At 39.5% G+C, this 23,027-nt stretch overlaps 1 protein-coding gene and 1 long non-coding RNA gene across 2 annotated transcripts in view, besides 1 other annotated feature; one reads left to right on the forward strand and one right to left on the reverse strand.

The window, feature by feature from the left end:
* Positions 1–15,724, reverse strand: part of dpy (dumpy) — a 136,839-nt gene extending 121,115 nt beyond the window's left edge. The window contains exons 1-2 of the mRNA NM_001258947.3: positions 15,661–15,724; positions 13,716–13,984 (exon numbers count right to left, since the gene is read on the reverse strand). The gene's annotated coding sequence lies outside the window, so the exon portion shown is untranslated. The remainder of the gene's footprint in view (positions 1–13,715; positions 13,985–15,660) is intronic.
* Positions 3,183–10,566: a mobile genetic element.
* A 5,286-nt stretch (positions 15,725–21,010) lies between the features above and the next one.
* On the forward strand, positions 21,011–22,342 carry lncRNA:CR44609 (long non-coding RNA:CR44609). Its single transcript, NR_124074.1, has 2 exons — positions 21,011–21,954; positions 22,032–22,342. It is a non-coding gene; the product is annotated as a long non-coding RNA:CR44609 (long non-coding RNA).
* Positions 22,343–23,027: the final 685 nt, after the last annotated feature.

Genomic DNA, 23,027 nt, shown 5'->3' on the forward strand with positions numbered 1-23,027 from the left:
TCTTGGTTCCTTACCAATTAATCAAACGGCTAGAGAAACGGTAAACGAATTATGTAACTAATGCAGTAACTGCGCCCTGACTCCTCAACGCCCCCGGGGCCACGCCTTCTGCTGGTAAGCATCTTCAGCGAAGCGTTTGACGCCACTAAACTGTACAACATTTCAAACACTTGCCTCGAGGGCAGCGAGCCACTTGGTTTTGGGAAAACTAAAACTGGTAACGAGAAACTGGTAACTGATATGCATGCGCAGAGCGTGTAAATAATTAGAACCAAGCACTTCCAGCCAAGCAGAGCTCCCCAAGAGACAAAAACCACAGCATGATTAAGAAGTTTTTACAGTGAGGTTCAGACGAGTGTGTAATAGAGAATAGGAACTAGAATTTTCTTCAAAAATACGAACAAAAGATAATTATATGGTAAATTTCCCAAAAACCTTAAAGCCTTAAATTCACTCGGTTAAAAGAAATAATTATACATATTTTTTATGGCATTTGATCATAAATTGTAAAATATTATAATAATGATAAATTTTCTGACTGTTCTAGAAGAGATATATAAAGCAATGGTGTAGTTTTCAATTAAATTAAAGTATTGCGGGGTTCATGGAAAAATTATTTCCCATTTATAGGTATTCAAGATTTTTCCCAAGTATGCCTAGAATGAAATAACCCCACACCAAAGAAACCTTTATTTTCCTCATAATACTTTGGGTATCTTGTCTTCTATCATCAGCGTAAGTTCTTCTCGCTGGCCTTCGCTTAGAAAAAAAAGGAATTTAACTGAATCATAACTCGAGCGTCGGGCAAAGTTAATTTTTATGGTTATAACATTCATTTGCTGGTAATTATGAGCGTTGAGTGAAGGCGCAGAAAAGGCTTAAAGGCAGAAAAGGCGTAGAAAAGCTCATTTTGTAATTAGACAGCCAGCAAGCGGCAATCCTTTGCAATGGGCCAATGAACTGCGGTGTCCAACGAACTGGATTTGCTCTGCGTGCTTCGCTATGATGGTGCGTATGCAAATGGATCCGCCAAAAAGGTCAACCTGGGACAACAGACAACGGCGGCAACAATTACAAAATATGCGTTAAGAAATGCAGGGCCGCCTGAATCGAACACGACGACCACGGACAACGAAGGCAGGCTACCTATGAGCAACAAAAAAAAAAAAAACAAAAAATCTGAAAAAAAAGTACTGAAATAATATGGCCACAAATCGTGATAAGCAATGCCGGGGCAAAAACTTATTGGCAAACATTGCCAACAACCAACAGCAACAAAAACAGGCTTGGCCCGGCCAAGAGCAGCAACAACAATCAAATGGCCCAGGACGGCAGGCACAACGGCGGCAGCATTTTGTGAACCACTCTATTTATCAGATTGAGGAGGGCGGGTGCTGGGGGGCCGGGTATATTGGTGGATTCCCCGATCCCCAGTTCCTCGGTTCGAGCCAACTAGTTGGCTCAATTGCTATGGCCAGTGTACATATTATTGAGCGATTTTTAGTGCTTCTCTCTCTCGTACAGCAGCACTACGCTCATATTTTTTTTGATGGCGCGCTGAAAGTCGAGGCGATATCTCCCCTACATGTGTGTTAGTAGTAAAAGTTGTTGCACATCCAGCTGAGGCCGCGGAGTGAACGACCATCAAGGTAAGACTGCAGCAAACAATGGCCAAAGCGGCACGTCGTGCCCAGCTCCAGGTGAATGTGCGGCTGAACCCAGTTCCTGCCCTCCATCCGCCAACAGCCATCCGCCGTCCCACAGCCACATTCTCCACCCTCTTCTGGGTGTAGCCGCAATACTGCCCGCAGAATTGTAACGCGTTTTGGCCAAGTATTTGCCGAACCCGGCACTCGCCACTCTTATTGTTTTTGCTTATTTGTTTCTACGTATTAATAACATGTTCGGTCCGCAATCGCGCGCTGCCTGTTTTAAAAATATGCATACAGTGTGCTGGGTTCCCTGTTCTTGGGTTGGAAATATGAAAGGATTTCGATGCGATCCCACAGGCTCGGCGTGCGTGTAACCGCCCTGACTGTCTGTCTACTAATAATAGTAATACACGGCCAATAATAAGTTTTAATCATCGTGATAATGGTGTGCTTATGGTAAGATTCCTTCCCACGACTCCGCTCCCCAGCTGATGTCTCCATAAAAAGCCCTATCCTGGATTTTAATACATTTTTGCTTTTAAGCCAATAGGTCCAAACCGCTGACTGTTGACGTGGGCGTCATATTTGGTTTGGATGACCAACACTGCATCTGGCATCTACTAGAAAAATCCATAAACTCTTTGCCATATTTTTATGGGCTTTGGAAATCTTGATATTGAAAACAGGAAATGCCCATAAACATTCCAGTTGCATCGATAGGTTTCCAGATAGCAATATAAGTTTATGTGATTGCAGTGTAAAATGTTAAGAGGTTTAATAAATACAACAAGCACAAAAGTTCAAACGCAATCACAGCTATCTAAAATGAGAACCCGAAGAGCCACTTATATAAAAAAAATTCAAATGATTTTATATCTTTTTCCATATACGAGAATTTAAGGTTTTATTTTTTTGCATTACATTTATTGTGAAATTGAAATCCAAAAATTTTTCAGAATTATATCATCACCAACTTTTCAAACTTGGAAATATCAAGAAATTGAACTGTATGTATTCCTTAGTCACCCGTCCAGCAAAAACTTTACAGTTACGATTACGATATGAGGTGGGTGGATATAATAATATATTCACTGTATACATGAAAAATGATCGCTATTAAAACGGTGCCAATGAAGGCTTTGTTCCGTTCGCAAATGTCAGAACAGCTGAACGAGAGTAACTGGCCAAATGCCAAACTGGTTTTGGCCAAAAACAAACATTTGCATATAAGAAACGAATGAAATCAATGCACACACACTGGCCAGAGACAGACCCCCAAAGTTGTTTGCCTTGAGTGGATTTTATAACCTGAGAGTGCACACAGAGCAACGAGCAATCCGTTTGCACATTAGAAGCCAGCTCAGAAAACAGCTGACCAGGTTACTGACGCATCTGCCAAGATAATTAAACAAATGCGAACAGGTTAAGCTGGCCATAAGTGATTTAATCACATTTTCGGTGACCTTAATTATGCCCAGATGGCACGAAGTTCGAGGTTGATTTTGCAGACAATCGAAAGACTTAAGGCACTGTAGTTAATTAGAATTCCAATACTTCTGATGTAGTTAATAAAGTCTCAAAACGCAGTTGGTCATTTTATCTTTATTTGGTTTTTATTAAGCGAGTGTACATTCCAGATCTATTCCTGATTTATAACTGATCTTAGTGTGGTCTACAGGCAGATCTCTTGTGACAGCCAAGTGCTGACACTAGCAAATTCTGCAATATGTATGTATGAAGTTCATACTCGATAACCAATGGGAGTCGAGTGCGACCCCTAAAGGCGTACATGCTGAATTCGCATATTTAGTATTAGGGTGTATCTAAAGATCTACTAGGGTGACCCTAAGGAATTAGGGTGGTCCTAAGTTTACTTATTAGTCGACTTATTATTATGATTCATATTATAATTATTATTAATATTATTATTATTATTGTTATTATTTTTGTTATTATGTTCGTATATACTACATCTCCCTCCTTTTGAAAAATAACGTAATAACATGAAGTTATTTTCAAGTATATAATAATTTTTTTTTTTTTTTTTTTTTAAATGTACATTAATATTTGAAATGAATGATTAAAGAGATATTAAAAAAAAAATATATATATTTTCATTATATTTTGCAAAGTAAAAGTTTTGTATTATAATGTTTTTATTGGTTTTTATTTTATTTGTGGTTTTTTTTTTTTTTATTTGTGGTTTTTTTTTTTTTTTTATTTGTGGTTGGCCAACCATACAAAATGTATTATGAATTAAAAATTTTTAACCTATCTTTATGGACTATCTGTTTTTTATTTTTATTTCCTATAATTGTAATGTTGTCATTATCTCCTATTTCTGAAACTAAATATGGTCCTAAATAATTATTGTCAAGTTTATGACCCGTTTCGTTTTTAAGTAATATCTTATCTCCTATCTTTAATTCAAAGTTACTAATATTTCTATCATATTTTATCTTTCTATCGGCTTTTGCCTTGTCTAACATATTTTTAGCTCTTCTATATGCTATTTCTAATCGTAGCTTAACTTCTTTTGAATAGTCATCCATGTTGTAAATAGGATCTATTCTGTCTATCCTGTTAAAATCTATGAACTGTCTTGGTAATCTTCCAAATACTAATTCATATGGACAATATTCATGAACTACCGATGGTGTTGTGTTGAAACAATAAGTAAAATATTGTATCCATATATCCCAATCGGTTTTGTCAACAGATATATATGAGCGAACATACTCGTTGAAAGTTCTGTGACTTCGTTCTATTGTTCCTAATGTCTGGTGATGGTGTGCTGTTGAAGTAATGTTTTTTATCTTCATATATTTGCATAGGTCGTCTATAATTTGGTTTTTATATTCCGTTCCCATGTCCGTTATGATTGTTTTCATTGGACCGTACTTTAGAATAAAATTTTCGAATATAGCCTTAGCAACTGATTTTGCACTTTTATTTGGAATTGGTACCGTTACCAAATATTTTGTTAAATCGCAAATGATAGTAACAGCATACTCATTTCCGTTTTCTGATCTTGGCAGTGGACCAATGGTATCTATCAAAACTTTATCAAATGCTGTTGCTGGCGTTTCTGTTATTGTCAACGGTGTTTTAGTATGTTTTGTAGTCTTGGCTTGTTGACATTTTAAACATGTTTTAACATATTTACTTATTGCCTTTGTCATTTGTGGCCAATAATAATAGTTTTTTATTTTCCTCAGGGTTCTAGAAATTCCTGAATGGCCTCCTTCTGATGGATCATCATGATATTTAGACAGTATTGCTTTTATTTGAACCTTATCATTTTTATCTATCTTAGTCACCTTGTTTAATAGCGCTATTTTTAAATTTTTTAGTATTTTATTGCCCTTTTCTTTAAAATTCTTTATAGTGACAAATTCGAAGATTTGTTCACTTGGTGACAACTGTGTTTGAATGATGCTATTTATTCTTGCTTCTTCATTAAGCCTTTGAAAGAATTGATCTAAATCGATTATTTCATTAGAATAAAAATTAGTCATATCAAAACGTGTTATAATTTGTTTTCCTCTTTTCAACAAACACTTATGCTTGTCTATTTTGAGTATAACATATTTTTTGGCATCAATGTTATTGATTACCTGATAGATATTGGGCATTTTTATATTTTCTTTCTCATTTGGTTCATGCAATTTTTCACCTGCGCAGGTATTTTTCTGTCTTGTTGTTGATCTTGTTGTTACCTTTAGTATCTGTCTATTTATTGCTTTAAGTTCTCCGATTGTTATTCGGGACAATGCGTCTGCGACATGATTATCTTTCCCCTTGAGATATTCTACTGTGAATTCAAACTCCTCCAAGTCTAGTCTCATTCTGGTTAATTTTGAACTGGGGTTTCTCATTGAAAAAAGATATGATAGTGGCCTATGGTCACTTTGTACTAAGAAATGTCTACCATATACGTATGGTCTGAAGTGATTTATTGCCCAGTGAATAGCTGCTAGCTCCTGCTCTGTAGTGGACTTATTACTTTCGCCTTTTGTAAAGCTTCTTGAAGCGTATGCCACTGGTAGCTGTTGACCGTTATGGTCTTGAGATAGTACCGCTCCACATGCTTGTTTACTAGCATCTGTGGTTATGCAAAATTGTTTGCTGAAATCTGGGTACTGAAGGAGTGTTGGTTTCATTAATTCCCTTTTGAGATATTCGAATGCATCATTGCATTCGCTTGTCCATTCAAATGGAACATTCTTTTTACAAAGCCTCGTTAAGTGGCGTGATTTCTCAGAAAAGTTCTTAATAAATCTTCTGTAATAATTGCAAAATGCCACGAAGCGTCTAGCTTCGTCTGCGTTTACTGGTTTGGGGTAGTTCTTTATTACCTCATATTTAGAGTCATCTGGCAATATACCTTTGTCAGTACACTTGTGACCTAAATAAGTAACCTCTTTCATAAAGAAAGTGCATTTTTCTGGATGTAATTTTAAATTATGTTGCCTACATAATTTGAAAACGTCGGTTAGATTTTTAAGCATGTGCTTTTCAGAACAGCCTATGACTACTAAATCATCCATATACAGAAATGCTTGCGAAGGCGTTAAACCTGAAAATGCAAGGGTCATCATTCTTTGGAAAGAATTTGGGGCTATTTTTAAACCAAATGGTAATCGCGTGTAGCGGTATGCTCCCGTTGAAGTTGAGAATGATGTTATATTTCTTGACCTTTCGTCTAATTCTATTTGATGGAATCCTGACATCAGGTCTAGGCACGAGAAATATTTTGCTCGGCCTAATTGATCAAGAATATCTTCTATTCTTGGAAGTGGGAATTTATCTGCTAGCAGTTTCTTGTTTATTTGGCGATAATCGACTACTAATCGCCATCTCTTTTCCTCCGAGTTAGGCAGTGATTTCTTGGGTACCAAGAGAAGAGGGCTATTATATTCTGAAATAGATGGTTCGACAATGCCATCTTTTATTAATTTGTCAACTTGCCTTTGAATTTCTGGTTTTTGACTTTCTGGCATTCTATAGTTTTTGATATAGACTGGAGTTTTGTCATTTAATCTCAATTTTTGCTTGTAAAAATTATTAGCTGATATGGTTTCTGTTTCAAGACCAAAAATATCGCTATATTCGGTGCATAATTTTGTTAAATCGCTTTTGAATAACGATGGAAATTTAAGAAGTTTTAATACTTCTGAAGTTCTTTGTGCACTATTTTCTATATTTGCGTTGTATACATCATAATCATCCAATGATTCGCTTTTTATATTTGCGCTACTAACTATAGCGTCTTTTTCAGTTGTATTAATAATTCGAATCAAGACGTTCTGAGTGTTTACGAGTGCACTTGCGATTATTATGCCAGGTTGTAATTCCTGGTTGGGGATGAGGACATGTGTGTCAGTAGATGTTAGTTGAATCTTTCGAATCACTTCTGATCTAGCTGGCAAAATTATTTCATTATCTAGTGAATGTATAATAGGAATGTTTATGTTCCTGAAATTTTTGGGCCTCAAAGTGAACCAATCTTCTTGGTCGTGGAATTCCAAAATACAATTGTATTTCTTAATGAAATCCAAGCCAATTATACCATCCCCTGGTATAGGAAAATTGTCAGGTACGATATGGAATTCATATGGTATTGCTGCATTAGCAATACACATTTCTAAATGTAGTGTACCTAGAGACTGAATTGTCCCTTGCCCTATTCCTGATATATTTGTTGTATTTTTTGGATTTAAATCGTTAAGATTATTGTTTCTGCATTTAAGCAGGGAAATTTCTGCACCTGTATCTATTAAAAGAGTTACCCATGAATTGGTACTCATATTCTTCAATCGTATAAAAATGCTTAAATTGAGATTAATTTTGTATAGTTTTATTGTAGATTGTCGCTCAAGGGGGTATGTTCGTTTTCCGATTGTATGTTTCGGACATTGTGGGCATGACTTGTTTTATAGTTATGGTTTTGGTTACCTCTTGAGTAACCTCCACCTCTATTATAATTTTGGTTACCACCTCGTCCTCTGTTTCCACCATGGTAACCACCTCTGCCTCTATAGTTGTTATTGTAGGAGTTATAATTTCCTCGGCCATTACCTCTGTTTTGGTAATTTCCTCGGTAATTATTACCTCGATAGTGTCCTCTATTATTATAGAATAATACACTATTTGAATTGCCGGTCATTTCTGTACTGCAGTGTATGTATTTTTCAATCACGCTATTCATCGTGTTGAAATTTCCAGCTTCCAATATGGTTTTGAGCTTATCGTGCCCACAGTTCTTGGTCATTGCAGATATGGCTTCCTTTGTAGCGAATTTGTCTGCATTGTTGGAATCTAAACCATCATCTATATAGGCTGCTTCGAGCAACCCACGTAGGTTTTCTATCTCCGTGGTATATTGCGCTGCAGTTTTGCCGCGCTGTTGTGTACTAAGCATTTTTGCTTTGATGACATCGGGCGATTCGCCTTTAACTGATGCTTTTAATAGATTTATTATACCGATAATGGTCTTTTCATTTTCAACTTTGTGTGATAATGGACCAAGTATCTTTGTCTTGATTACCTCAACCGCTAGCATCTCCTGATCTCCTTTTGTCAGATCTATTAGCCGGAGAGCCGTGAGGAATCTATTCAAGTTTAACTTTTTGCCGTCAAACTCAGGTATTGTGGACGAAATTTGTCGCACATATTCCCTTGCTGTTGCGGCAGAGTCTGTCATTTTGTCCGTTTCCTGTATTCTTATTCCTGTATTTGAATCTGAAAGTTCTTCTTCAAGTAATTCGGGTAATGTTATTACCGCTGGAATTGCAAGATCGTGGAGATCCTCTTCTTTTATTTCTATTTCTGATTCTCCTACACTTTCGATATCCTCACCGATCTCAGCCACTATAGGTGTGCTTAAAATCGTTGGGATTGTAATATTTAAGTTGTGTCTGTACTTGACGTTTAACAAGTTCTCACGGAACCTGTTTAGAAATTTTACTGCTTGTGATAAATGATTTTTTGTTAATCTTTTCCTTTCTCTGTAAATTAATTGGCGTGCTCCATTAAAGCATCTTACCAATATCTGCGCATGCTTGTTGAGAGTGTCTTGTTGCACTTCTCTATTTGGTGTCATGCATTTATAAGACTTGTCAAAAGTTGTTTTAATTTCTTTAAGCTCGTTTTGTATTTCTTGCCAGTCCATTTAAAGAATACTATGGATTTATCTATGCAATCGAACTTTATAAATTTTGGCCTCTCTCAAATAGGTTTCTTCAATAATCTCTTTTTTTTTTTTTCATTCTAGTTTTCTGATATTAAAAATAAAAATTTTAGATCATCTTAATTCAAAATACATTTTGGATGTTTTTTTTTTTTTTTTTTTTTTTTTTTAAATTTTATCCAAACTATTCTCTGCTTTGCCTATATAACGCCTCTTTATTATCTTGTTATGCTTAACATATAGCGTTAATATAAACTGAGCGACTGTTACGATCGTCATGATCAAAAGGAGTAACCACAGTGACTGAATGTCATCTGTATGGTCGATTATTTTTAAGTTATTGACCACATTGGCCGTATTATCTTTTGTCTGACTATCGTCAGATCCAAACCAACCCATTTTTGTAAATTTTTATTTTTTTTTTTTTTTTTATTTTTGGGTTTTGGTTTATTTTACTTTAAAAATATGTTGTTTTGATTTTTTTTTTTTTTGTTCAATATAGTTACATTTTCCTACCTAGTTGGTGTATGGCTTTACGGGCCATTCTTCTCATCGGGCAGAAAAAGTTCCGCTCAATGTTACAATATTTTGTGTAATATTAATATGCAGCGCAGTGCATCGAGGGTGGTGTGCCACGCAGGGCAACAAAAAAAAATATTTTATTTTTCAGCTCCTATTTGCTTCACTCTGACCCTCCTTGCGTCAGCTGGACGTCGCCGGGGTTGGCACGCTGACACTCCCTCGCTGACGTAATGAGCGGGCTGCTCACCACGTTGATGATGATTTCCTCATTTAGGGGTTATGTGGTGGAGCTGCAATGTCTGCACGTATGTTCACAATGCGGTGTGAACAGTGGTCCCTCGCAGTCGTTCGGGCATCTTTTCTTGAAAACAGGCAGGCTTTTCGGATTGGGAGTTGGAGTTTTGTTAATTGTTAACGATTTTATTTGATTTTCTGAGTGAGCGCGTGTGGTGGGGATTTTTTTCTTGAGATATTCGACACAGTGGTCTAGCTCAGCTTGTAGTTTTTGAGCTTTCGACCATTGGGGTGGTGGAGTGTTCGTATATAATAGCCACTTTATGTGCGCTATTCTCTTTTTTATATTATGTCGAACTCCGCCCCTGTTTTTTCCCATCACACTGACACTCTACTCACTCAGATCGCTTTTTTCTTCATAATTGCCGCCGTCTTGGTGGATGAGCATCGAAGTTGAAAATTATCACAAGCGGTTTCCTTTAGCTTCTGCTACAACTTATAACGATCCTTTGTCACGGTCGCCATGTAGTTAATTAGAATTCCAATACTTCTGATGTAGTTAATAAAGTCTCAAAACGCAGTTGGTCATTTTATCTTTATTTGGTTTTTATTAAGCGAGTGTACATTCCAGATCTATTCCTGATTTATAACTGATCTTAGTGTGGTCTACAGGCAGATCTCTTGTGACAGCCAAGTGCTGACACTAGCAAATTCTGCAATATGTATGTATGAAGTTCATACTCGATAACCAATGGGAGTCGAGTGCGACCCCTAAAGGCGTACATGCTGAATTCGCATATTTAGTATTAGGGTGTATCTAAAGATCTACTAGGGTGACCCTAAGGAATTAGGGTGGTCCTAAGTTTACTTATTAGTCGACTTATTATTATGATTCATATTATAATTATTATTAATATTATTATTATTATTGTTATTATTTTTGTTATTATGTTCGTATATACTACAGCACAAACTTGTTGAAAGAACTTTCCTAGGGCACGAAGGCAGCATAAAACTTTATGACAATTTAATTAGTTTAATCGACGCGATGAGACACAAACGGCGGGTGAGGAAGCCAGTGGCTCCAGCTGGACACTGGTCACTGGACTGCCTGCTTGGATATTTATGGAAAGCATAAAACTTAATTGTTGCATAAGTTACTTTAGCAACGATGGGATCGAATCGGGCTGGTCTGGTCAGGTTCGCTGGGATTTTTTTAAGCTGCTTTAATAGTTTGCTTTGGCTGGCCGATGATTAATGCTTATTGCCCGTTGCCCTTTCGGCATTCTTCGCCCTCTCACACATAACTGTAAATCGCTAGTGTTATTAAACGCAATTACTGTCAATAGTATTTCTACTGTGGCCGTGATGAATTGCACGAATTTCGCCAAAATCAAGACAAACGAAAGTTCAAAGACACGCACAAAGAAAGATTATTTGGCAACTGGGGTGCGAGTTGTTGGCCTGTCATTCATTTTCCATTAACAACATATGTACGTATTATTTTTCGTATTGTTCGCATAGCCAACTTATCGAAAGCTCTTAATAGGATTGTGTATTTTACATATGTTTCGTAGCAACTCGAAAACGTGAATGGGCTCAGATCGGGCAGTTAAGATCCGATTGCCGTGATGCGTACGGAATAAATTTGATGATCTCATGACGCTTTGCGTTGAAGTCGAAAAACTTAAGGTGACATAAAAATTCCTGTGAGAACGCAGACTCGCAGTGAAATGAGCAGCCAAATAACCTTGCTCTTGAAAAAGGGAGTTTGGCTGTAAAATGTTTATTGTCCGAGACAAAGTTTTTATGTTAGGGTAGTCCACAGCAGTAAATTTTTAATAGGACCCTCAACTAAGTCGATGGAGTTTTACTGCTGGGGAATTAATTTAATTTGTTTTCGCGCTAGTCATAAGACCAGATGCATATATTTAAGATGTGATCTGCTTAATCTATTTCTTGGAGTCATAAAATAATGCATTATTCAAAGCAGACCGTAGAAAACTGGACAACTCATATCAATTGCATTTTGGCCTGGGTACCCAACCAAATTGTTGCATCACTTTTAATCCACCAAACCATTTCACAAATTCATGAAATACTTGAGATACCCAATGCGTTTGGCTGCGAAACGCATGGACTTCCTTCGAAATATTTTTACAAGCGACAAGTTACCAAAAATAGTCAATTAGCAAATGATTTCGAGTTGTGGTTTGGGTTTATTTTGATTATTTATTGACAGTTGCCTGTTATGTGCTCAAGAAAAACCGAAATGCGGCGAAGAAGCAAAAAACACGGACTACAGACGGTTTCGTAAAGAGCCCAGCCCAACAGCTTTCACTTGACTTGTCTCCATATAAGCCACACGATTTATATTTCGAATGCCGTGTATTTTTCTCCCCCTTTATTGTGGCGATGTTAAGCATTTATTTGTTTAGTTATATTTGCGGGCATGCAGGTCGATTTAAGCCAGCTGATTTGCCACACTTTGAATTTGAGCACGTCAAGTTCGTGCCTCGAGTCTTTCGTTTCGCTTGTCTGGTGGCCCGTTGCCCCGATCCCGAACCCGAACCGATACGATATGGTATGAGATGGATTGGAATGGAATGGAATTGTATACCCCTTTGTTGCGGCTGTGCCTCGGGTTCAGGCTGCAGTTGCTGCCGGGGCGTATGGTAATAATCATTTTGCACGGGCCATGTTGGCGGCATGCGACTTTGTAGGTAAATTGCGCTTAATGATTATGTTCAGCGAACTTTACAATATATATATGCGAGTGCAAGTTCCCAAGTCTGGACCCTTCGAGGTGTTGAAAGTGATGTCTCTCTTCCTTCGTGACCTAGCAGGAGGCTGTGCTAAATTCAATTAGTTGGCAGCCGCTGTAATTTATTTTAATACACTTACTTTTGAGGCCTCTCATAATAAAATTACTTAATATTGGGTCGAACGACTCCACGGCTGCTGTGGCTATTGCCGTATCGTGCCGAGCCCCGATTAGCTTTATATATATATATTTTTTTTTGTGATTTATATTCAAGGCTGTGGCCATTCAGGCGTCACGGCAAACATTTGTTTGCAATTTTCTGCGACGCAGAATTTCGCTAGCTCTTTGAAAAGATTTGCCGAAAATTAAACAAATGCGGACATGACTCCGGGGCAAAAATTAATCTGTGTGAAATATTTTTTTTAAATAAGTGGAAAACCGAAAAACGTCAAGAGCAAACGCCGATTGCATATTTCAAATGCTGTCAAAGTGAGTTTGGCAAATATCAACACGCCTTGGAATATTTTATGTTAAATAAAACTAAATAGTAAACAAAGGCAGTCATGAGCAAAATAAATTAAAGTTTGCTGTAGCTGAGAAACCAATCGTAAAAAGATAAATATCTTGACCCAGACGCTTTTTCCCTTCCTATTCATATAAAATCCCCACTCAACAACGAAAATAATTGTTTTGTCGAAAATGGATAATTAATAGTGGAGCTATAAAAAACATGCAACTGTGTATCTCATTTGCCGCCCTCAAGTATTTCGCTGTTCGACCTTCGATGGGCGGTAGACATTACCGTCTCACATCAATGAACAGCAAAAGCTATAACAAAAACATATATCTATAAGTATATGAACTTAGGAAGCATGTGAATCTAACTAAAGTGTTTAGACTACGGCACAGCTGATGAGCAGAGAAAAAACTAGAATATATCTTGATTGAAAATAATTGCTTCAGCAATTAAATAAATGAGTCTTGTAATCAATGAGATCAGATTCTTCATGAGATAGCTCATCTGGGTTGGTTCCGTGTAGCATAACACTTATGTGTCTAAATAAATAGTATATTTAATTCTCCTAATTTGTAAAGGAACTGAAAACGGAAAAAATGGCTCTATTCTAAGAACCCAATGGGGCGATACTAATTAATGTCTATTATTACTACAAAGTGTTTGCTAAGTTTATTGGCTAAAACCACAGTGCTGAAAATACCACAAAGCCAATCAAATCTGAATTAGGCAAAATGAAAAGCAATAAATATATTGGCAATCGAAATACACGTATTTCAAGGCATTTGAAACTTGTTTGTAGTTAATTTTCGGCTAAAGATTTCGTGATTTACTTACCAATAATTTGTTGTTACTCATTTCTCCGCAAAGCAAAACGTGTCGGCCTGGTTGATATGGGGGCTTCGTAGCTTTTCAGTTATGTTTTGTATTATTTGTCACTACACGATATGCACTATATATATGTATATATATATCTATTTGTTGTACTTAGAGTGCACAAGGCACTTGGGAAAGAACACACACACACTAAAACCCAAGTACTGTGCCAACTCTGATATTGGTTTCAGGCAGTTTTCTTCACTTCTCGTTCTCTGTCTCTCAGATATCTGCAAATAGGATGAATTGTTGGTTGTGGTTATGCAACGCCAACGCAGGCAAAAATCAATTGCACTCAATTGGAGTGGCCATAAATAAGCGAGGGGCGAACATTTATCATTTGAGTTTTCTGGCCCTCAGATCTGTAAAGCCACTACAAATTGCACTGGCCCGTTGCCGCGATCATTTGTTGTGTTGGCGTTTAATTTGCCAATTGTGATGAGTTATTGCTAGTGCCAGAATTGCGCTGATCTGTTTGCATTGGCAAATTCAGCTCAGCTCCGCTCGGCAGCAGCAGCTTCATTAAGTGCTAAATTTAGACAGGTCTAGCTGAAGTAGTACTCGCGGAGCCCTCGAACCGGATATGGCTTAATGCCGAGGGAACACCGATATCCAAGATCTGGGCACTGTCCACCAGGCGAGATTTTTGTAGTCTGCATCACCAGCAGCAGCAGAAGCAACAGCAGCGCTTAACTTTATTTAAACACAATTATTTGCTGGGCCAGGCCAAGAGCAAAGAGCCCTCTTTTGTTGCTGTTCACTTACACATAAATTTGCATGCCCAACAAATTTGCTGCAGCTTCGTTTTCGCTGCTGCTGCTGTTGCTGCCGTTGATGTTGATGTTGTAATTTAGTTAATTTTGCCTATTCCAAGGTGGCAGGGAGTCCAAAGAACAACCCATGTCAGAGCTCGAGCCCCTGACTCAGCCTCAGCCTCAGCCTCAGACTGAGATTCAGATTCAGATTCAGACTTGGAGGAGGCTCATGCCAAAAGGCTCGTGCTCTGTCTGGTTGGCTCGCGTTTTTATTCTGTTTTCGTTTCTTTTATAGAGTTGTTGGCTTTTGATTGCGTTGGCGTTGTGTTTCGATACTGCAGGTTTTGCATGTTCCCTTACTGTTGCACATTTGTTTTATTGCTGCCAATTTGGCTAATTGTATATAGGTAGCGACAAAACGTTGCCTTAAACGACTTTGTTGAAGTTTATTATTTAAGCCACTTATTTGTTGTTATTTGACTTTATTGTTGTGTATATATGTTTTGCACTCGCTTATTGCAAAAATGTTAAAAATTGGTAGCCAACAATTGAGATTATTTTAATTATAAGGTGGCACATTTTAAGTTTTTAAAAAACTGTTATCCCCGAAATAGTAGCAATTTACTTTACTATTAATAGTCTTCATTACTTTTAAAGTCACAATTAAAATATGTAATTTCATTGTATCTTGAATAATTTTAAGTAAACAATTATCACTTTACTCTTAATGAAATTAATTTAATTGTTAAAAACTTTGCAGAAGTATAAGTATATATATTTTCAAGAAACAATTTGTGGCTATAACATCCAGTCGTTTAAAAACGTTAAGATTTAATTATTTTCATTAAACATCAGTAGTTGTAATTGGAAAACTTTTAGTAAAGCGCGCACACGAGAAATTATTTTCTTGCAAGACGAGATTTTCCTTTTAATTTTTTTTTTCGTGCGACGATGCGCGCAGACGACTGGGCTGGTTATTAAGCGCGACTCGGAATGCGGCAAGTTGTCCAGGCACTGCCCCAACAAACCCAGCGAAACCCCCAAAGAGCCCGAAACGTAAGCGACCAAATGACGTAAACGGCGGTCAACGAACGACGGACGACGTAAGCGGGTTGGAGCGAGATGCCCTGAGTACTTCAATGTCCACTCACAAAATCCACAGGAAGGAACAGAGATCGTTAGCGACGATCACACCTCGCACGTTGAAGTTCGCAGCCAAACTGAAGCGCGCGCGGCTACGAGCTGAGATTATAAGTTGAGCCAAACCGGCGAAAGAAACCCACCACTCAGCCACCACACTTGAACTTGACCAAATGCACAAATTGCAGAGGCGGCCTCCGCAGCACGTGAGTCGCCGGAGAGCCAGCGCTTCGCTCTCCCAGGTAAACAAACATTTCCAGCTGGAAAGCTGCGCTCGCCAAAACAGGTTTCACTTGGCCACAATCACGTGGCCGGCATCGGTTTGTTTTGGTTTTTCGAGTGTTGTTTACAGCCGTGACGTCACTATTTTGACAATTCCAATTGGCGTTACGCTCTCGCGTTTTCTCTCACTCTCCATTGTGGTGAATTTGCCCGGCCTCAAACGAAAGACTTAAGCAACGAACTTGACTTGTGCGAGCTGACGCAACGAATAAGTGTTTGTAGAAAAATAATGGAATTTGCAAAAACGATTATAACTTAAAAAGCGTTAAAAATGTAAAAATTTGTTTAGCAAAAATAAAATTAATTAATTTAAATTAAATCATTGCTTCGAGAATTTCGTTTACACTTTGCCCCACCCAGACGAAAGACACAACAAAAAAGACCAAAAAAAAGCTTTAGCAAAAAATCATATTGAATTTCGCTTTAAGTCGCTGGGCGTGCAAAACTCCGTTCTTTCCTTAAGCCGCACATTTGTCTGGCTTTGAAATCAGCTTAAAATCAACGCCTACGTGGGTGTCCATCCACCACCATAGAGATGCCGCCAACATAAATAACCATCTGCTTGCGGACCGTGTCTGTGGCAAAATTCGGCATTCGATTTCATTCGTGGTATTTACAATCGATGCCATGACATCACACTTGACTGGCAGATCATTAAATTGCATTAGACGCTGCAAATTCGCAAGTAAAAGAAACTGCATCGCGTTAAGTTGCTGCGGTTTTGCTTTTATTTAAGCTACAGAACATGACTCAGTCAGTAGTTTTTACTTATGGCGAAGTTTAAATGACTGTCAAGAACCATCAGCGGGTGGTCACCAAATAAAAATAATTTGGAAAATTTGATTTGTCATTACATGATTAAGGGGAGGGGAGGAGGAGGGGAAACTTGTGAGTATAAAATGTATTTCTGTGAAGGTTACTTCACGTGAACTTGACGCACCCAGTTAAATGTGTTGTACTTGTATTTTTTTTAAACTTTACATATATTGATTGACTCACCATTTTAATCTAAGCTAGTTAATAAAAAAAATATACGAATAATAATATAATAAGTTTATATTTTTCATTACAATGATACATTTATATTTTTCATTATTTCAAATATTATGGTGATGGTGATTTTTTTATTGAGCACCTAGAACAGACTATGAGGTCAGCAATCGTTAAAAAGACTGAATGGTGAGACATCAGTTGGCAACGAAACCAGTTAAATTGAAAAGAAGATAATCGCACAGAAGAGGCAACAGCGTAATTTCAAATATTAAATATAATTGTGTACTAATTTGAGTGCACCAATTTCAAGCTGAGGAAACGTGAAATCTTTCTCGGAACTTTGAGAAACACATTTCGCAAACCACTAAGTGCTACGCCAGAGGTAACTATTTTCGCAGCTCTTATGCGGAGTCAGTTGATGGATTGTTTGGGCGTTCGGACAAGGTGTTCATCATAGTCAGAGCTTGGCGAATCGTGCCACTGTTGACCTGGTTGCATAACCGCCGGACCACTTCCTACACCTCCACGTAGACATTAGTCAAATGCAAGCGCAGGCACAGACCAAACAGAAGCCACTAAACAACACACAACACTTGGCTCTCATTTGCGCCTGTTGAGTGCCTTTGTCTAATTGAATTAGCGCCGTTTGCAAATATTTTGCAACCATCGAGGGGCCTCCCCCTTTTTATGTGCATTTAATTACGGATTTGCCATTGAAGTTGGGCAGGCAGGAATGGAATTAAATAGAGAGAACGCGATCTGCAGAACGCATTTTTATGACTTTGGCACTGTGTTTTATTAGCTCAGACAATGTAACTAATTTCCAGGGATTCTGTTTTTTCCCATCTTTCTTTACGACCATCCAAGTGGTCATCCAAGGACCCACTGGCCGCTGATGAGCGGTGGTGCGAGGTGGTGCGTTGACAAGCGACTGGCGGTGTGAAGTGTAAGTGGATGTGGAAGTGGTGCGTCGTGGCAGTGGAGAGCACTGTGCCCTGGCGAAGATGTCAGTTTCAATTTGAATGCTCAACTTAATCCGCGCGTCAGGCCAACTCATCTCATCTCATCTCATGGCATCTCTAGGATTCTGGTTCTGATTCTGATTCGGAGTCTGAGCCCCGTTCCCATGGTCGGGAGTTGATGCCTCGGCTAGGCAATTTGCGCGGCGGCCCGGCTTCAAAAGCGTCCATGTCCAAGTCAAGTGCCAGCATATATTCAAAATTAATTTCAACCAGAGCTAAAATTTTTTAATTATGGGTTTGCAGTTACACTGAGATCGGTTTGTGGCAGTGCCGGGGGGCTGGTTCGATTCACGCAGGATCCATTTGGGGCGGCTTAATTGAATTCCAGGTAAGTTCCCGTCATCTAGGCTCTCCAAGCTCCTGACACCAGTGGCCCAGTGTGGTCCTTTCGATCCGGCGATGCGAAGCCAAATTGATTTGTTTACAACGACCGGTGGATAACGTGTTTGTTTTTACAGTTAACATTGAAAAATGAAACTGTTGCATGTCGACTGCCAATTAAAGATGAGTCGTCCCTTAAATTCCCCATCCTAGGTAGCCGCAGTTTAAGTAGCTTTAATGAAGGGTCTGCACCGGCTAAGCTGCCGCAAGGCCTTCGGCCAGGATTGCACTCTGGCCTAAACAAAGAAACAGACAAATTGATGTTGGGTCTCGATCTGGATTACACTTGAAACAATATGAATTAAATACTAAATTTTCATAGACTTCTTTACAGCTTAATACAAGAAAACTTTCTTGCGCTATTATAACAAAAGAGTTTTGTGAACCGGTCAAATAACATCCAATTACCAAAAAAAAGTTTGGTTTTTGCCTACAGCTTATTTTGTGTGTTATTTGGGGTACTTCTTCGAAGGAAACTTGTCTTTAACCGCGCTACAATGGAGCTCGATCGGTCCATCTGTCAGGTGAGTTGCGCCTTGGTTAACGGTAGCTCAGCGAAATGATTGATCGGACACCCACCAGAGACGGCCAATTAAGCCATTGACACACTTTCATCTCCTGCTGTCAGATCAATCCGAGTGCAGCCAACCAATTCACCAATCGCTGAAGATGTCTTCGGGCAACCGCTCGTTCACACATAACTGCAGATTCATGACCGAATATTAAATTGGAGAACTCATAGATTTGCAGCTCCATCGGGTAGACTTATGGAAACCAGTTGCGCTGTTTGCTCATCGGTCATTTGACTGTTTAAGTGTCGTCTCGGTTTTGGCCGATTGCCAAAGAGGCAAGTGAATTCCCGGCCAGAACGGAGTACAGCGATCCGAAAGCCATTAAAAATTGCAGACACACACACACACTCGTCCAGAGAGGAGGAGGAGCAGCTAAAAACCGCACCCATCCTAGAACGACTCAGTTCCCGAGATGCTGATTAGGCAGACGACTCCGAGTCGCCAGGGATGACAGCTCAGATCTCGTTCCCCTGCCCACGTAAAGAGTCCTTGGCGCACGTGTGCTCTGGACTGGCATTTGAATGTTAAGTGATTGGTTAATTTGCGCTTGATGGCCCAGCTTTGAGTGGCTAAGACCATTAAATGGTTCTGCATAAAGGGCCAAGAAATGTGGTGTCTTTAAGTACTATGATTCGATAAGTGAACAGTTGAGGGCTTAAATTTGTTCGCATGTAAAATTCTTTCTCAAGACGTTCAATATGAAATAGAGTCATCCGTCATTACTTAAAAGTTAAGAATTTTCACCAAGACACGATTAAACGAAACTAAAATCTTCTAAAAATAGTGAAATGGCCATTTACCCCACAGTTTGACAGTCAGCGCATTTTAAACGCACTTCTATTACCATAAATGCCTGAGCCTTGGTACGTGTAAACATTTGGCTGAGCCTCGGCAAATACCTTTGGGTGACAAATTAGCAACTCCACTTGGCCGACTGTCAGCACTCGAGTTCCTAATGAGCCACCAAAGCCACCGAAGGGCTCTCGAAACGGCAGCCATTTGTAAATGCTAATTAGAAAAGCAAGTTGCCACTGCAACTGGGAGTTGCATTGGCATTTGCAGCTAGCAGTGCCAGTCATAAATTGCGTATGCCAGCCTTTCGTTTTCCCTCTGCCCCTTTTTGGAGGCGCAGACTCCGGGCAGCAAATCACATAGGCAAATGAACTGTCAACTGGAATGTGTGTGCCCCAGGTTGGCCATGACTGAAAGCCAAGTTGGTGAAGCAGCTCAAGCATGATCTACGGCAGGGGCGTGATTGTGTGTGAGCCAAATAACGCACGCAAATAATAAATCAGCATGGGTTCTTTTGGCCAGGTCTGCAGCAGAATCTTGACGGTAGTTAGAAAACATTTTCCCTGCCATTTTACTTTTTCTTTTTGCTGCCGAGAGGCGCGAATTGCTTAAGGGCCTGTCTTACCTCATCTGCCACGCCCACACATTTTTTTTACGCTCGCACTCCGGGTGCTAAAAACTCTTTGGCCATGCCATTTCTAATGAGACCAGTTTGTTTGATCTGGCCTCGAGTGGCGACTGGTGTCAATGGACATTGAGGCGGGTTGAGTGCCTCACCTGGGATTACCTTAGCCCCCATCTCCCATAGAAAGAATGCCCGACCAGAGAGTTCGGTTTGTCGGCCTCTTCCAATTTAGCGCAAATTGCAGAAATATGCCGAAGAAACAAAGGCAGAAAACTCATCCGCAAAACAATCATAACACTGACCTCAATTTCCTGCCAGCCGCAATCACATTTCCTAGCCAGTTCTCTTGGCTCTGTAATTCTAATCAGATGCACAGAACGAGCAGCGCCGCAATTATGATGGACGTTCTATACGAACGTACAGTGGTATGGTAGAATTGAATATCAATAAATAATGGGAACCTTAAAGCAAACTTATTTCCAGAATTATTTTAATAGATAGATGTCAGACAGCTAAACTTTAAGCCTCTTATGAAAACATTAAAATCGCAGAAAATTTTACGCAAATTTCATATTCCCCAACCACTGTAACTTCGGTCGGGCCAATTGTAAGACATGAAAAATCAATAAAACTATGGAGAAATTTCTTTTGGCTGGAGGTAGCGGTGTGTACGTGGAATGGCATTTCTATTTTGGCTGATGATTTGCTTTTGATGATGCGCACGAACAGAAACGGTTCGTCGAAGAGAACAAAGTCAGAGAAGTACGAAAAAAATAGAACTGGGAATATTGTGGCAACCGGAGACGATGAAAGCCAAAAAGTAGCACAGCAATTGGCACAGAAATGGAAATAATTTGCATTTAATGACGATCGCCGCGTGGGCCGCATATGGCCATGGAGGAGGTGGGCCCAAGGAGGAGGTTACCCCAATCCTCAATCCCTATGCATTATGCACTAATGTCGGTCCAAGTTCAAATCATTAGGTATGGCATGGTGTGTCTTTCGGCAGCGACTGACCATCGCGGTCCGATGGCTGGATGGTCGAATCGTCTGATGGTCCTGGGCAATTTGCAGAGTGCGCTGTCACGATTAATAACGCTGTCATAATAACACTTTTCTGTGATTGATTTAAGACAATTACAGAAAAGAGGAACACAGCGCTCACGTTTGATGATGAGGAATGGAGATGGAATAGAGTGTTCGCCAAGGGTTGCGGCTTCACGGCCCTGAGTGATTGGCGCTGGCCGCAGCGCTTAAGAAAGAGATTATCAAGTTGCCAAATGGGCACGTCCGTTGAGGGAATGGGAATGGGAATGGGATTGGAACTTGCACTTGGACTTGGACTCCCTAGTAATATGGGCATGAGCATGGCGATCGAGGGCGACTGGCTGCGAAAAGTGTTGAGCCGCGCAGACATGCTAAATTAAGCTGAAGAAGATGGCTATCAACACCACCAACACCGCCAACGAGTTGGTGGCTTCACTTCGGCTCAGTTCACTTCTTCTGGCTGGGATGGCCTGGCAAAATCGCTTGATGTTGATGGTTTACAACAAGTAATTGGCAGCATCCACATGTTGGCCGCAACAACCACAGCCCAACTTCGTTTTGTGCCCATCCGAGCGTCGCTTGTGTCAAAAGGTTTAATTTTTTTACCCTTTTTCATTTTGTGTTGTATTTTTTAGTTTTTTTTTTTATTTCTGTTTTGATTTTTGCAGGTTATGGGTACGGATACCGCGCTCCCGCATGTAATAACATTTCAAGCTGTGCTCTTTGGTCTTCAACTTGAACCTCTTACACGGCTGACTGCCCTGCTCACAGACCTCAAAGGCAGCCCACATTTCTGATCCCACATCCACGGGCCAGGGCGTCAATGTCAGAGCTTCGATTTGGTTGCCAACTCTCTCTCTCTCTCTCTCTCTGGTTATTGTTATTGCCGCCGGAGCTGCCGCTTCTGCCTTTGGGCCGGGTCAAGTTCAAGGCTTCCCATTTTGTGAATTTTATGCGTTTTTTGCCGCTTTGGCAATACAAAAGTGCCCTAGACTCGGCACACGACTATCTGCCGGCAGAATCGAGGATCTGCCTTGGGCTTTGGGCCAATTTTCTGTTGCGAAATCAAAGTTATGAAAGGCAGTAGGGATAACTAGTTATGATAAACAATCAAAATGATAGTTGTATCTTGATATCATATTATTTCGAATAAATTGTAAGGCACTTTTATAATGCGTTTTTTTTTAAATCTAATCCTTTTACTCAAGGAAATCCTTGAAATACGTTGTACGTACCCCTTTTTCTATACATTTCCTCTTCGAATAAGTCAAATCATTTAAAAATCTCTTGCCGGTTTTCGATCAATAGGCAATGCGCTGTTTGGCGAAATTAAGGATGGGTTTGGGGGGAAAACGACCACATAACTTTGTTTTTATGGTATGCAATGGGTATAAATTCGTAATATTTGCTAAATGCCGCAAAGTGCCTCCTTAACTCACATTCTACCCACCGCCGAATGCCTTTTTGCGGCTTAGCTCTTTAGCTCTCCCCTTTCATGATGGACAATAATAATTCTTGGCAAGAGCCATTTTCGTTTACAAATTGCCGCATAAATCGCATATTCGATGAGAGTTCTTGGGCTGCTGCCCGCTGCAGAAATGCAGAAATGCATAAAATGCAAAGAAGAGAAAAAGCCAATGTTAGCAGCGACTTGGCGCTCGACT

This window comes from Drosophila melanogaster, chromosome 2L (assembly GCF_000001215.4).
Source record: "Drosophila melanogaster chromosome 2L".
Taxonomy (NCBI): domain Eukaryota; kingdom Metazoa; phylum Arthropoda; class Insecta; order Diptera; family Drosophilidae; genus Drosophila; species Drosophila melanogaster.